The sequence below is a fragment of the Salvia miltiorrhiza genome, chromosome 1, assembly GCF_028751815.1.
Source record: "Salvia miltiorrhiza cultivar Shanhuang (shh) chromosome 1, IMPLAD_Smil_shh, whole genome shotgun sequence".
NCBI classification, from domain to species: Eukaryota; Viridiplantae; Streptophyta; class Magnoliopsida; order Lamiales; family Lamiaceae; genus Salvia; species Salvia miltiorrhiza.
The window spans coordinates 39,905,599-39,918,061 of NC_080387.1; positions in this window are offsets into that span (position 1 = coordinate 39,905,599).

Sequence of the window (12,463 nt, forward strand, 5' to 3'; positions counted from 1 at the left end):
GTTAAGTCGGTGTACTTGGTCGCTATTGGTTACTACGAATCGCATCCTCACAATAGCTCGGGCGATAAAAAATTCTGGGGACGCGTCATTTGGAACACCACTCTGCCCCCTAAGGTAAAGGTGTTTCTATGGCGTGTCTTTCAAGGTTTCATTCCGATTGAGGGGAATTTAAAGCGCCACCATGTACCCACAGAAGGTTACTGCAAGCTGTGCTTCGACCGTTGGGGTTCGACTGAACATACGCTTCTCTTTTGACCACGTATTAAATAGGCCTGGAAAGAATCTCATTTCTGGAGTATAATTCCCAGAGTTGAGTCGATGGTGGATGTGGCGGATGCTATCTGGAATGAGAGAGATGCTCACGAGTTTGATTTATGGTGCATGTTATTGTGGAGTATTTGGTTCTACATATGTAAAGTGTTTCATGAGAATGGAAGCCAGCCGGAATTCCCGTCGGAAGAGCGCAATCGCGCCGTTCTTGAAGCGTACTTTTCTGCTAAGCCGACGTACACTGCTGCTCATTGCTTAGGCGTGCTTGTGGGTAAGAAGGTCTGGAAATGACCACCGCGCGGCTGCTTTCGCGTGAATGTAGACACACTTTTTGATCCGACATGTAATGCCTTTGGGGCAGGTTGGACATATCAAAGTTGTTGTAGCAAAGAAGATGACGCTGAACTCAAATGCTGCTATAGGGGAGGTTATGGCTGTTGTTCATGGAATTATCACTAGTATGGGGTATAACTTCGTGTTTGTTGAGCTATTCATTGACTCCATGTTTGTCGCTTGAGTGATGGCGAGGGAAGAAGACGCAGATGAGTTTCTTTCCAATGATATTGATGACATTTTATCTACTACTAGAGTTAATCTCGTTGTACGTGTGAGTCATGTGCATCGGACGGCAAATAGAGGTGCTCATAGTCTAGCTCAATTCACTCGTTCTTGTTCTGATTCGATCGCTTGGACCTCTGATTTCCCTAGATAGCTTAGGGACATTGTTCTTGATGATATTACTTGAATAAATATTTTTCTTTACCCTCAGAAAAAAGAAGTCAATTAATTGAAAGATTTGTCACATCATTTTTTTTATATAAAATAAAGTAAATGAAAAAAAAAACTAAAGATTGGAGACAAGTTGAGAACAAACCTCTCGAAAGGAGCAGAGCTGAGAGTAACTAGGAAAAGCCAACTAAACAACTCTTGCTTGGTCCAACATGAAAATTTGTCAATTTTAATCATTAAAAATATACAAACTAGAGAAGAAACTCATTATTTTGGATAGATATACTGAACTTAATAGGAATTTGACATTAGACATCCGCAGGTAGAATACCAAAGCCATTTCAGAAAAACTACATGCTTTGTTAAGAAAATTATATACCTCTTCTCGTTGTCTGAATACCATTATTGTATTTTTGGTGAACAAACTCATTATTCTACTCAAAGTGGCAGCTGTTTAAAGATAGAGTTCAAGTTTGCAAAGGCATAACATGTGTTTGATAAAATGTCAGAATGAAAGTTCAAGACCGTGAGAGCCCAAATGTTAGAGTCACACCCTAGCCACAAGAAGTTTCTCTCAGCTAGCTCTTCCATGAAATTTCACTTTTTTTTTCGGTTTTCAATTTACAATTAATTAAAGAATTGTAGTAACATAAGTAATATTTTTTTATAGATGCAAATTGAAGTAATATCAACAATGTTTGACCCATTTTGTATAGTGTATTTCAAAGTCTAACATTTTTTATTGATCACCTCAATGAATTTCAAAGGCTTATGTGGTTGAATCTTGTAATTGTTGTCAATGAATGCAACTCTTTTTCCAAGTTTTAGTATGCTCTTTGCAGTAATTGAACAATGTTATTTATCTATATCCTTGGATGAACAACTAGCTGCAAAATAGGATTTGCACCTTCAGCAATTCCTTAAAAGGCTTAGAAAACTAACAGAGATAAAATATTGATTTATAGAGTTTGCTCCATCTTGCTCAGTTGTTCGAGATACAGGTACAGATGAATCTTATATGTTATTAATGCTTTTATAGTTCATTGGAGTTGTAGCATCTTCTAGGCTTGAAGTTAACATCTGCTAAGTATGAATAAGATTATATGATATTCAATATGCTAATATAAAATAAAACTATATATATATGTATGTATGTATGTATATATAGGGAGAGGTTCAAGAAAGAACCACTAAAAGAAGAACGGGGAACCATTTTCAGTCATTCGATCATCAAGATCTACAGTGGATGCATCATCTTGTTGGATGAATGCAGATCCTGGGTTCGAATCCTGAAGGGAGCAATTTTTTTTTAGTGCATTAATTTTAACAGTGAATGCATTAATTTGTACAGTGGATGCATTAGATTGGATGGTTCTCACATTCTCACAAATAATGTAGTTCTCTCTAGAACCACACCCTATATATAGGTAGAGGATCATGTGAGAACTCTAATATTTTGTGACACCTAAGAATGGATCCTAGCCTTTGATTTTGGCAATTTGACGGATATGATATGATTTCAATTTCAGCGTGTATATATGGTTTGAAGGGGTATATTAGTATTTCATTAATTATTAGGATCCGTTACTTCCTTATTTCATGCAATGTAATATCTCTTATTTATGGTATTTTTGATTTGGTCTAACCAATTATATCTTTAATTACCCACTAACACACGATGATGTAGATTTTTTCTTTTATTGTTATTAGACTTCTTTCTTCACCAATTGTTCATTGCTTTCGAAAAATTGCTTTCCGAATATTGTCTTGTTCACATGAATATTGTCTTGTTCAATGTATGTTGTTCGTGCGAACATAATGTCATATTCATGTGTGTTGTTCATTAATGACCACATTGTTCATGTATGTTTTCACATGAATAAAACGAATGAACATTTATTCATTACCTTAGTTTGTGGTTTGAACAGTTTTGACATTAACTTTTATTCATGACTGTATTAAATTATGAACAGATATTTTTCAGTCAAGAACGTGTTTTTTGTTCATGTATATATGTTTTTCATATATTGAACAATACATTATGTCATTTTTCGAATTTCATTCACTCATTGTGTTATTACGAATTTCGAACATGGCACATCATTTATAAAACCTTAAAAAAATAATTTACTTGTCAAGTAATTGATATTGTTGAACAACAGTGCATAACCAAACTTTTGCACATATTTTTTCATAAGCATATGTGAGCAAAGTAGAACAATGAAAAATGAATAAACTATGATTTCAACTACCAAATGCAATCATGAGTTTGTGCTTTATTGAAATATGGCAAAACATAGTATCTTATGGAAGTCTATAACTTGTTCATATTATCGAATTGTCTCATCCAAGCAAGACATAGTTAGCCAATGTATTTTTGTAGCAGTATATTTGTAATATTAGAATTGACCAAATCCATGTAGTTTACTGGACTGTTGTGGTAGTCAGCAATCTCTGCGTTCATTAACTCATTGAATGCCTCTTTGGTTGATTCTGTAGTGATGTCCTTCCCGGCAATTGCTTCCATCTATTTTGAAAATAATTCATTACCCAATGTATACCTTTGACCTGTTTTTTTGCAAGATGACTTCTGAATTTTGTGGCCCTGTTGTAACATGAACAAGAAACCATGTTATTCACACGAACAACAATCTTCATATGAACAACAATCACGAACCAAGTTATGATTATTAATACTACAATATTCACATGAACAAGTGCCATGAACAACAATCATGAACCATGCTGTGATTATTAACACTACAATATTCACACGAACAAGTTGCATGAACAACAACATATCTATTTAAACTACTTATAGGAATAACACAATTGTTTTTCACAAATGTGAAGACACAATTTTCACAAGTTGAATTTGTGCTACGAAGGCAGTAGGCAATATAAACAAAAATGCTTCAACCACATAGTAAACAAAAATGGCATAATCTTAGTTGCAGGCCTCAAGAAAAAATGCTTCAACCACATAGTGATATGTTGGCCGGAAAATACCCACCGAAAATTAAAAAACCCTTCGAAAAAAAAATCACAATTCGCCAAAAGTAAACAATGTTCAAGAATGTTCAATTAATATATATTTGAAAGCATACTCACTGAAAATTCCACAAAAAAAGGATCAATGTTCATATAAACAAATAGCCCTACAATAAATCGAAAATTGCAAAAGAAGGTCGTAGATTTTCAGATCTCCCTCCACAACACCGGATATGCAAAATTTGTTCAAAGCATTTGTTCATCGAAATATGGAGTATGAAAAAAAAAAACAAAAACAAAGGTAGACACTCAAACCTTGTTCGATTGACGGAACTTTCGACCGATATAGATGAATATCGGCCTCTGTAAGTGACGGAATTTCTTGTTCGCCGGAATTTTTTTTTTCTTCCTCATTAATAGCGGCCGAAGATGAAAGGAGTAAATATGAAGTGAAAATACAAGAAATTAACCCAATCAATTATTTCCTCTTTTTAGTCAATGCGGTAATTAAGGGATGCATTTAATTTTGAATTTGATTCCTTTTGTATTCACAATTGTAATTACTTATATGACCTTATTCACACTTATCGGTTGTTTAGATATTAGAGGGTAATATAATTTTTAATAAAAATCTATTAATGACAACCATTGGATTAACTATAATCAATGGTCTATGATTGTTCTTAGGTGTCACAGAATTCTAAATTCTCACTTGATAACATCCCTATATATATATATATATCGATAAAATACTAAATTAGCTAAAAAAATTGAACTTGGCGAAAGATGGTGTCACATTGTCACGACCAGACCTAATTAAGGATAATTAAGCCGGGGAAACCGTGACTAATGGAGGGAGATTAGAAGCGGGGTAGAAAGGGGAATAATCAAACAAGAAAGGATCACATTTCATCATTTAACAAAAGGAATATTTATAATATAACAGAAGTTTAGTCGTATAGACTCAAATAACTAGTAAGTTCAGATATCTCTGACTTAGCCAAATAAACATAAAACTTCTGAGTACGCAGCGGAATAAGGTTCTGATTACATGTATGAAGACATGTAACCCTAGAGTTCATTAATACATAATAAGACAAAAGAATCCCGCTCGTCACTTCATCACCATCGGCAGCTGCTCAACCTGCACATTTAGAAATATATGCAGGGCTTGAGTACAAAAGTACTCAGTGGGCACGTATGCCTAAGTATAAAAATACATGCTTCAAAACTGTAAATTGTCATGCCATCATAAACAGTACAGCAAGGGAGTTTTTCGCTAAAAGGCCCAAGCTTACTAAATTCATTTGTGATTCTTAAAGTTCGACTGCAGTCTAAGTTATCTTGTAATCTATCATATCTGGGACTGTGTGCCGGAGAGGTGGCCACCTCTCACGGTCACTTGACCGGCCAACCCGCTAGATGACTCACGGTCACTGGTGTACACTAGCCCTGGCAGGATAGCTATCAACTGCTCAGGACCCGAATTCGATTATATAACTTGGCAAAGCCACATCAGATAGATATCATACTGAAATTGAAACATTTTATGGCAAGACAATACTTGAAATAACTTCAACTCAAAGATTTTGTCATGAAATAACTTGCTTGAACGTAACATTTAAGCTCATTTAATATATACGAAAGTAATGTCCACCTGATAGAAACTTTCTGTGGTACAGTAGCTCCTTGACTGATTATTAATCTCGTGCTTGACCTTTATTACGAGAATATAAATAAGATACTGCTCGAATAAAATCCTCAATTAATGAGAATGCGTAATTAACTATGCATGATCCTTATGCATGAATTATTATTCTGAAATAATAATCAGGGAATTTCTATTGTTAATCCAGGCTATCGGATTTAAACAAAAACTAAGTCTCGTCTCATGAAGCCGGATAATTATCAAAAATTTATCCGTTCTCTTAGGGTGTTCTAATCCGCCAATTAAATAAACCCCGTTCCTCGTAGTTAATAGAAAATAAATACTTCAACTTATTCGCTTTATAACCTCATAATTAATCGGGCTTAATAAATAGGAACAAGTAATGTTATAAGATTAAATAATTAATAGGCTCAACATAAGGCAGCCTAATAATTAATTAAGTAGAAGTGGGCTTGAATAATTAACATGAGAGGCCCAATTGAAATAATTCATCGGCTCAAGTAATTAAATAAATCTTGGCCCAATAAATAAATAATTTGATTATCTGGGCTCAATTAAATAAATCAAACGAGGCCCAACGAAGATAATATAACAACCCAATTAATATAAAATAGATGGGCTTCAATTTAAATAAATTCGGCCCAATGAAATAAATAATAAAAGCCCATCTGAGTAAAATAAATAAGGCCCAACTGAAATAATACAGCAGCCCAAATAAGTGAATAATCAAAGGCCCATATAAATAAATTCAGAGACCCAATCAGTAATTAAAAATCGGCCCATATAAATAAAATCAGAGGCCCAATCAGAATAAAATAACAAACCCCAATGAATTAATAAAATTAGGCCCAATTACAATAAAAAAAATAGCCCAACTCCAAATAAAACTCGGTTCTCTCTTTCTTCACCAAATCAGACGACCCCTTTTTTTTCTTCTCAAAGCAGACGTCCTTCTCTCTCTATTTCTCCGTCTCGCTTCGCCTCCAATCGGCCTCAGCCGAGGCGCCTGCCGCCGCAGCTCCGACCGGCGTCGGCTGCCGTCGAGCCGAGGTTCGGCGTGGCCGCACCTATCTCTTTCTCGTCTCGCTTCTTCCTCATTCCACCATTCCAACGAAGATTTGGTCGAGCCCTAACTCTCGAATTCATCGTCGCGGCTGTATATTCGTCCGAAATCCGGCGATTCCAACATCGCCGGTCGCGCCCGTCTCTCTCCTTTGACGGAACCCAAATCGTGCCCTAGATTCCCACCATCAAAATCGGCGTCTGGAGAAGACGAAAGGAAAGCCCTAACTTCCCAATTCAGAAATCGTCGCCGCTGCTGTAACTGGAATCCGGCGAGCCAGCCGCTGCTGCTGTGCGATTTCCGCCGAGCAGGGGTCCGCCTTTGCTGCTATCTCCGGAGTCGAAGGTTCGAGCCACGCCTCCAACTACAGCTGCTGTTTCGCCGGTCGCGGCCTGGAGTTCTATCGCCGGACGTCGCCGCTTGGGAGTGCCGCCGCCAGCCGCTGCTGTTAACAGCAAGAGTCCGGCAGCCTCCTTTCCCGGAGTCGCCGTCGCCGTGAGTCGCAGAGTTCCGACAGTCCCGATTCAGACGTCAATGAAAGCTCCGTCATCGCGCCGTCTTCCGATTCAAAGCAGAGCAGTCGGCCCTATTCCTTAAGCTAAGTTCTCTAGTCATTCTTCTTTTACTACACAAATAAAATGTTGTTGTGGTTCTCTTTGCTACTGTCTATATGGAGGTTCTTAATGCATTTCCTGATTCTCGTGGAAGGTAACGAAATCTCTAAAGCTATTGTCCATTAGTCCAGTGAGCTTTGGTCTTTCTATAATCTTGTATAAGTGAAGTTTGTTGTTTCTATATGGATGAAATGACTATACCATTTATATGTACTCTGAATTCTTTAGAAACTGAATATACTTATTGGATGATATGCAAACTGGATGGATATTTGGTATAGAATTAATACCTTTGAAGTATAAATGTTGGTTGATTGTTGTTGCTGAGTTGAATGAATTGAAGCTGAAAATTGGTATTGTTGTTTCAATAATTGCAGGTTAAATCATGGAAGAAAATGGAGAAGTTTAAGCCAAAGCTTACCTCCTTTGAAATCGGCAGCAGTAAATGAAATCTTTCTTTTCTTTTGGTGAAGTTTTTAGTGTAGAATGGGTGATATGAAGGAAGTTTGCTACTGAATTATTAAAGAAGTGAATTTGGTTTGCGTGAGCTGATGTAGGTTAAGTGGAGAAGTTGTTGTGGTGGTTTGACAAAATGTAATGGTGACAAAATGAAGTGCTTGACAAAATGTAGTGGTGTAAATAAGTGGGAAGCAAAAGTAGTGGAAAGGAAAAGAAAGAAAAAAAATGTAGAGAATGATTAATGATGTATTTTCTATGTCTCGGTGATTATGTAACTGTTAAATGGATCGCATGCTCGTATCTGCTTGATACTGATTATAAAAAAAAATCTCATTTTTCGACATGTGATTTCTCACTAAAATCGATAAATTATAAAATGAATCTAAATTAAATCCGTAGATTTAATTCGTTTGTTGTTCTAATATTTAAATTAAATCCGCAGATTTAATTAACTTCCTGAGTCGGAAATAATTCACGACCTGAATAAAAATAAATTCTAATTCCATCTCGCTTAAATAAATAACGTGACTTTGCTAAGTCAGTTGAAATTTTGAAATAATATCATTGACTGCTTTAACAATATAAATTCAGGATCATAAGCTGAATTCATATCAGGATAAAAACCGTTTTCATTCACTGATGAACAAAAATAAACACTCATTACTGGATTTAAAATATATAAAAGAGCGGGTCACTACATACTACCCCTCTTAACAAAAATTTCGTCCCGAAATTTGCATATTTCTTCTAAAATAGTTCGGGGTATTTCTCCTTCATTTTGTCTTCAAGCTCCCACGTGGCTTCCTCTTGTCCGTGGTGTCTCCATAAGACTTTCACTGATGTGATTGCCTTATTCCTGAGTTGTTGTACTTTTCGATCTAGAATGGCCTCTGGTCTCTCTTCATAGCTCAAGTCTGGGCAAAGGATCATCTTTTCTTGGTGGATTATGTGCTTTGGATCGAAAACGTATTTTCTGAGTTGTGATACGTGGAAAACATTGTGAACGTTTCCAAAGCTTGGCGGTAACGCCAACCTATAGGCTACTGGGCCTATTCTCTCCAAAATCTCATAAGGTCCTACGAATCGGGGCCTAAGTTTTCCCTTGACACCAAACTTAGTTATCCCCTTGGTAGGAGATACCTTTAGGAAGACCTTGTCTCCTATTTCAAAACGTAACTCAGTTCGACGTGCATTAGCGTAAGATTTCTGTCTATCTTGTGCCTCTTTTATTCGCCCTCTGATCTGGCGGACTATCTCAACCATCTCATTGACCATGTCTGGTCCTAAAATTTTTCTCTCACCCACTTCATCCCAGTAAAGCGGTGATCTACATTTTTCTTCCATATAATGTCTCATATGGTGCCATATCGATAGTCGCCTGGTAACTGTTATTATAGGCAAATTCAATCAACGGCAGCACTGCTTCCCAACTTCCACCCCTGTCTAACACCACTGTTCTCAACATATCTTCGAGGGTCTGAATTGTCCTTTCAGACTGTCCATCTGTCTGCGGGTGGAAGGCGGTGCTGAAATTTAACCTCGTGCCTAACTCCTTTTGTAAGCTCATCCAAAATCTAGAAGTAAATTTTTAGTCTCGGTCTGAAGTGATTGACACGGGTACACCGTGTAAGCGTACAATCTCTCGAACATACAACTGAGCTAGCTTGTCTGACCCGTGTGTGATCGGTATTGGTATAAAATGAGCACATTTTGTGAGTCGATCCACTATTACCCAAATGGCAGTGTTTCCTCTCTTTGTTTTGGGCAAACTGGTCACAAAATCCATTGCGATGTGCTCCCACTTCCATTCTGGAATTTCCAACGGTTGTAGTTTTCCATATGGCCTTTGGTGTAGGGCCTTCACTTGTTGGCAAGCTAGGCATCTCTCTATAAAGGATGCTATGTCTCTTTTCATGCCTTCCCACCAAAAATGCTTCTTTAGATCTTGATACATCTTAGTACTGCCTGGGTGGGCAGTATAAGGGGTATCGTGAGCCTCACTCATGATTTTATCCTTAAGTTCATCATCGTGGGGGATGCATATCCTTCCTACAAAGAGGATAGCATTATCTGCTGTTTCTTGATAATTCTTGACTCCTCCTTTCCTTACTGCTTCCCGTAGTTTCTCCATTTTCTCGTCTTTTCTTTGTGCTTCTACAATCATCTTTCTCAAGCTAGGTATTGTTGCAACAACGCTTGCTATTGTCCCTGGTGGTTTAACCACTTCTATGCTCATTTTTCCAAACTCTTTGATGAGCTCATTCTTTTGGGTGACGAGACATCCCAACCTAGATTGAGTTTTTCGGCTCAATGCATCAGCTACTACATTGGCTTTACCCGGGTGGTAGTTAATACCGCAGTCATAATCCTTCACTAGTTCGAGCCATCTCCTCTGTCTCATGTTGAGGTCCTTTTGCTCGAAAAAGTACTTCAGGCTTTTGTGGTCTGTGAATATCTCACACCTAACTCCATATAGGTGATGTCTCCAAATCTTCAGTGCGTGTACCACTGCAGCTAATTCTAGATCATGGGTCGGATAGTTCAGTTCATGTGGTCTAAGCTGTCGCGACGCGTATGCTATCACTTTTCCTTCTTGCATTAGTACACAACCGAGTCCATTTTTGGACGCGTCCGTGTAGATCACATATTCCTTGTCAGCTGTTGGGAGGGTTAACACTGGTGCCGTAGTTAACTTCTCCTTAAGTTCTTGGAAGCTCTTCTCGCACTCCTCTATCCAAGAAAATTTTATTCCCTTCCTGAGTAGTTGCATCATTGGCCTTGCAATTTTGGAAAATCCTTCCATAAACCTCCGGTAGTAACCTGCCAATCCTAAGAAACTTCTTATCTCATTAGGGTTAGTAGGTGATCTCCATTCGCGCACCGCTTGCACTTTTTCAGGGTCCACTTTAATCCCTTCTGATGACACAATATGTCCTAAAAACGTGACTTCGCTGAGCCAAAACTCGCACTTGTTGAATTTGGCATAAAGGCGCTCCGTCCTCAGCGTTTCTAGGACAATTCTCAGATGTTCCTCATGGTCTTTCTCGTTCTTCGAGTAGATCAGGATGTCATCTATGAATACCAAGACAAATTTGTCTAAGTACGGATGGAACACTCGATTCATGAGGTCCATGAACACGGCTAGCGCATTAGTTAGCCCGAATGGCACAACTACAAATTCGTAGTGGCCATATCTAGTTCGAAATGCCGTCTTAGGTACGTCTTCTGGTCGAATCTTCAGCTGGGGATAACCAGACCGCAAATCAATCTTCGAGAACACGCTTGCTCCCTTGAGCTGGTCGAAGAGGTCATCTATCCTTGGTAAAGGATATTTGTTCCTGAGTGTCACTTTGTTCAGTTCTCTATAGTCTATGCACATTCGCAATGTGCCATCCTTTTTCTTCACGAAAAGTACGGGTGCACCCCAAGGTGATACACTTGGCCTAATGAATTCAAGTTCCAAAAGTTCTTACAGTTGTATCTTGAGTTCTTCCAACTCTTTAGGAGCCATTCGGTATGGTGCCTTCGAAATGGGAGCTGCCCCGGGCTCCAAATCAATGGTAAACTTAATTGGTCTGTCCGGTGGTGGCCCTGGCAGAATCTCTGGAAATACATCTGAAAAGTCCCGTACAATTGCTACATCTTCTATGCTCCTTTCAGTTCCCAGTTCTCCGTGCAAGTATACGAGGTAATCTGGGTATCCCTTCTTCATCATTTTCGTTGCTTGTAGGGCGGAGATGATCATCTTTCTTCTCCCCATGCTAATTCCATGGAAATGTGACGGCTCCCTTCCTGGAGATCGGAATGATATCCGTCTTTCATTACATAGGATGGTGGCGTAGTTCTTGGCTAGCCAGTCCATTCCTAGGATTATGTCCACATCTCCCATCGGTATAACATACGAGTTGTTCACTACAATCTTGAGTGACCCTATGTTCAGTTCTAGGTTCAAGCACACATGATCTATTGTCGTCATCCCTCCTATAGGTGATGATATACTCAACTCCTGGTCAGCTCTTTCCATTTTAAGTTTTAATGTGTCGACACATGTACTTGAAATGAAAGTATGCGATGCGCCCGTATCAAATAGAATTACAACAGGAGTATTGAGTAGCATGCCCATACCTGCCAGGTTTCCCTGGTTGTTCTCGGGCTGCTTCTGCCTCATAGCATAGGCTCTAGCATGACGAGGCTTTTCATGTTGTTTCTGTTGTCGCTGCTGTGGCTGCTGATACTGTGGTTGCTGCTTTGGGTATGGTTGGGGCAAAGCTTGGATTGCTCGCAGATGTGGAGCCTGAATAGGTGGGTTCGGCCTTGAACCCGTCCCGTGTTGCTTATTCGGGCACCGGTTTGCATAGTGCCCCTTCTGGTTGCAGATATAGCAACTATCACTGCCGACCTTACAGATTCCCACATGACTTTTGTTACATTTGGGGCACTGTGGGGCCCTCTGTTGGTTATTTCCCATTTGTTTCGGTGCGCCCTGGCTTCCATAGCCCTGTGACTGGAAGACCCGTCCCTGCCATGGCCTCTTCTCGCCTTGGTTCGGGTTACTGTTGTCCCATCTCCTATTTCCTTTGAAATTCTGATTATAATTTTGATCATGTGGAGGTGCTGGCGCAGGTACAGTTGCAGGTCTTTCTCCTGGCATAGCTGCCTCAATGTCTA